This window comes from Priapulus caudatus, unplaced genomic scaffold, assembly GCF_000485595.1.
Source record: "Priapulus caudatus unplaced genomic scaffold, Priapulus_caudatus-5.0.1 Scaffold1851, whole genome shotgun sequence".
NCBI classification, from domain to species: Eukaryota; Metazoa; Priapulida; class Priapulimorpha; order Priapulimorphida; family Priapulidae; genus Priapulus; species Priapulus caudatus.
Genome location: NW_014578912.1, coordinates 1 through 5,000, shown reverse-complemented (window position 1 = coordinate 5,000; position 5,000 = coordinate 1).

Here is a 5,000-nt window from a genome sequence, read left to right as displayed (position 1 = left end):
GCGCCTAGTGGCATTTTTGGAAAAGTTTCGAGAAAGTGGTGAGAGTGGTGACAGTGGAACGCGATGCTTTAGTGACGGGGCGTGATTGGACAGTTTTGAGCCGCGAGTACCTTGGGATGTAGGTTGCTAAACATGGGCCCCGGAGGTCCCCGTTGTGGTGAGGTGGGTGCACTGTGCAGGAAGGCATGATAGGGCCGAGAGCGACTTCTCCGCTTGACCTACTACGCTCGATTCTGCGCGTAGTATCCAGTGCGTCAAGTTAATTCCACTCTGACAGTTGTATTCATACACCCTTCACCTCCTCTCTGCGTCTCTCTTGGTAATGAACACTCATATGTGACATCCAAAGTATCCTCGTAATACTCTGTCTGACGTGCGTGCGTGCTCTCGCTCCGGTCTTCGTCGTGCGGGCATCATGCTGCATCTACTTATGATAAACCATGTGTAATCTCTGTCCCCGTACGTGTCGGCAGAACTACAGCACTACTGGTCTCCCCCCTCCCGCTGAAAGGGTGATCTGGGGGAAAGCATGTGGTCATTTGAGCTCGTCCATAACTGCGGGCTGGTCACTGCGCGGCACTCACAGCTGAGCGGGCGGGGAGGGGGACGGGTGTGTAGGGAATGCCAGCGGTGCGTTGAGGTGACGGCGCGGTGCGTACGGGGGGAGTGTGCAGCGGTGTGCGATAGGGGGGGGAATGGGGCGGCGTTGTACGGGCGGGAAGTGGCAGCGGTGCATAGGATGAGCGGGCGACGGTGTTACCGGGGGGGGGAAGGCAGCGGGTGAGAGGCGTAGGCATGAACGGACGGGGAAAGGGGGAGGTGGCGTGTAAAGCTGCGACGAGGGCGGGGACTGCGAGGCGGTTTGGTGGCCAGGGATAGACGGCCGCTGGCTACGGCGGATGCCAGGTGGTGCTTAGGATGACGCGGCTCGGCTATTGGTGGCGGAATGGCAGCCGTTGCTAGGATTGGACGGGACGGACTGCACGGGGCAATGCAGCTGGTGGCTGTAGAATGACGTTGCTGCGACTGACGGGCCGGACATGCTGAGCCGGTGGCTAGGATGAGGCGCTAGCGTGAAATGGGCGTTGCAGCGGTGCGTCAGGTACAGGGCGGCGGTGGGCTAGAGGACATGGCGCGACGCGGTGAGAAGAGGCGTGCCTAGCGACGTGGCAGCAGCCGAGTGAGCGGACGCGAGAGACGGACTGAACTTCAGCAAGGGTAAATAGCTAGTAATACCTAGAGCAAATCAGAGTGAGGGATGAGGGCACAGGATGGTAGCTGGGAGACGTTGAAAGCGCTGGGATGAACTCCCCGGATGTAAACACTCTGCAAGAGACCTGCAAGGGTGAAAGTGAGGGGGTAGGGTGGGGCAGTGGAGGGGTGAGTGCGGTGGGAGGGTGGGGCGAGGAAGGAGTTGGGCGAGTGGAGGGGTGATGCGGGGAGGGTGGGGCAGGGAGGGTGAGTCGGGGTGGGGCAGAGAGTGTGGGACAAGGAGGGTGAGTCGGGGTGGGGCAGGGAGGGTGGGGCAGAGGGGATGGGCCCAACAAGGAGTGTGGGACAAGGAGGGTGAGTCGGGGTGGGGCAGAGGGGGTGGGACAAGGAGTGTGTGGTAGGGAGGGCAGGGCAGGAAGGATGTGTATGGACGCTCTGTTCCATGTGCACAAGGTGCGCAAGGGAGGGTTGATGAAAGGAGGGTGGGGCAGAGAGGGTGGGGCGGAGAGGGTGGGGCAGAGAGGGTGGGACGGAGAAGAGTGATGCAGGGAGGGTGGGATCCATGGGGTACGGCAGATGGTCAAGGGACGTATGGGGGTGGAGTGTTTAATACAGGGTAGTTTGAGGTGGGGCAGGAAGGGGTGGTGTGGCGCTGGGAGGTGTGGGGATGAGAATTCATTAATACCTGAGGTAAGTCCTAATAACACCTGATGAGGGCTGGGTGAGGCAGGAGGCTGAGACAGGTGGGGCATGGTTTGCATGGAGGCGACCCACGCTGGGCAGGACTGGGGCAGGAGAGGGAGGGAGGACCCACGCTGGGCAGGACCGGGGCAGGAGAGGGAGGGATGAGGACCACACGCTGGCGGCCAGAGACCGGGGCTAGGGAGGGGGAGGCGAGAGGGAGGACGCGGATCCCACGTGCAGAGAACTGGGAGGAGGAGATGATGGCAGGACACCACGGCTGGGCATGGACCGGGGGGCAGGAGAGGGTGCCAAGAAGGAAGGGTAGAACCCACGGTTGTGGGGGGAGAGGGAGGGGGGGACCCACGCTGGCAGGACAGATGAGGAGGAGGGGGAGGATGGGCTGGAGGACCCACGTCTGGCCAGCGACCAGGGGGAGGAGAGGGAGGGAAAGGGAACCCACGCTAGGGCGCAGGTGACCGAGGGGGAAGGTCGAGGGAGAGGGGAGATGAGGGAGGTAGCAACGCTGGCAGGACCGGAGGAGGAGGTAGGGGATGGAGGCACCCACGCGGAGAGACGGGGGAGGAGGAGGAGAGGGTGTTAGAGGGGAGGAGCACGCTGGGCAGGACCGGGGGAGGAGAGGAGGGGAGGGGACCCACGTCTGGCGGACGGGGGAGGAGAGAGGGAGAGGGGTAAGGAGAGGAGGAGATGACCCAAGCTGGGCTGGACCGGGGCGGAGGAGAGGAGGAAGCGGGTAGTAGAGGTAGGGACCAACGCGTGGCAGGACACAGAGGGAGATGAGAGGGAGGACCCACGCTGGGCGGACCGACGGAGAGGGAGAGGGGAGAGAGGGAGGCAGGTCCACGCTGGGCAGGACGCGAGGGAGGACGAGGAGGGGGAGGGAGGACCCACGCTGGGCAGGACGCGCGGAGAGGATAGAGGGCGGGAGAGGAGAGGAACTATGCTGGGACATCGGACCGCGGTGAGGCGGAGAGGGATGAGCAGGGGAGGACTCACGCTGGGCAGTGAACTGCGGGGAGGTAGAGGAGAGGGGGAGAAGATGGTCTGAGGACCCACGCTGGCAGGACCTGGTGCGGAGGGAGAGAGGAGTACCCAGTGCTGGGCAGGGACCGCGTGGGAGGGACGGGAGGGGGATGAGGAGGACCCACGCTGAGGCAGAGACGCGGAGAGGGAGAGGGGGAGAGGGGGGAACACAATGCTGGCAGGGGACCGCGGAGAGGGGAGTGGGGGGAGAGGATGATGGAACACGCTGGGCAGGATCGGTGGGAGGGAGGGGAGGGTGGAAAAAAGCGACCACGCTGGGCAGGACCGCGTTGGGAGAGGGGGAAGGGAGAGGAGAGAAGAGAAGAGGGCATGGCACCTATACTTGGGAAAGACGGAGGGAGGGGGGAAGTAGAAGCATATTGTGATGTTCAGTGTCGCGTGCGGCCCGGATGGTGACGATTACATTGCTTGCCTGAGCTATCTATAGGACATGCACTGCTTATTATCGGTAGGCGACGGCGGCTAGCCATGTTCAACTTGTCGTTCGCCGGCTCTCCATCGCTCGCCGCCGCCGCCGAGGCGTGCGGCTTGATCTTTATTATGTTTGTCGGAGAGGTCTCGTGATATCCTGGTTCGTTGCAGGAATATTGGTTTGGTTGCTCAGGCCTGGGGGTGGGACGAGTGGGGCGGCTGCGAGAGAGAGGGGTAGGGGGCGTGGAGCGGGGAGATGGGTAAGTGGAGGAGTGAGGCGCGAGGGAGGGAAGGAGAGAGGGGAGTGATGATGCAGATGCGGGAGAGGCCGGTAGAGAGAAGTGTATGGATGGAGTAGGACGAGGCGGAGGGGAGAGGGAGGAGAGGGGAGGCAGGGGAGGTTAGCTAGAGTTGGGAAGGTAGAGGCGGAGATGAGGGAGGGGATGATAACGGTTTGTCGGTAGTCAAAACGGGCGGGAGCGCGGGGGTGAGGTTCTGAGCTGATATGCTGGCTGTGTGCGGCGTGAGGTGAATTTCTTGGAGAATACGGGCGACGGGGATGAAGTGGTATGCGTCCAAGTGGATAAGCTGATGCATTATCGTTTTATTGTTCGCTGTGCCACGTGGGATTTTTTGGCGGGAGCATGAAGGCGGATTTTGCTGCTTGTGATGATGACGGAGAATGGCCTACTGTGTGTCGGGAATTGTATAGTAGACAAACTCCATGTAGTATGACATATGTTTATCAGGTTGATAGGTATTTAGAATTATGATAATGTTAAATTTTGATGTTGTGTATGTGGAGTTGATAGATGGAGTGATGGAAGTCGGTTGGATCATGTTCTCCTCAAGTTGAAGTGTGGTGTGAGTTGTATAATGATATGTAGGTTATGTAATATGTACTACGTTTTATATTGTATATATGTCATGATATTTTGATGTTTTCAATTGATGTGGCAGGTGGAGTGGTTGAGTGTGGTAGACGGATAATGGAATCATCTAAGTTTTGTATTATATTATGTAAGTTAATATAATATATTGTGTTAGTTTATGATTATTGTAATGTGTTCATTGTTGGGCAATGGGAGATGTGGGTGTGGTTGGGTATTGATTTGTTTTATCCTAAGTTTGCATAGTTATGTTGTAGTGAGGTACGGGTATAGTATTCTATATAATATGTAATAATACTGTATGTTGAGGGATATTAACTTATTATATTACCGTCGGTAAATGTATGGTATGGTTATCTTGTAGTGGCAATGGAAGTGTGNGAGGGGAGGGAGGGGAGGGAGGCAGATTGAAGGAGAGGCGAAGAGAGGGAGGAGGGATAACGGTTGTCGTAGCAACTCGCGCAGCGGGAGCGTAATCGCGTGTTTTATCGGCGCGTGATTTCTTGGAATTCACGAGAATTATCGCATGCATAACGTTTTATTGTTGGTGCGATTTTTAGCGAGCATGGAAGCGGATTTTGCGCGTGATAACGAAATCCTAGTTGATTGTATGTAAAACTCCAATGTTATATATATATATATATATATATATTATATTATGTAATGTATTTTGATGTTTCATTATGGGCAATGGAAGTGGTAATGGATCATCTAAGTTGTATATATATATATATATATATA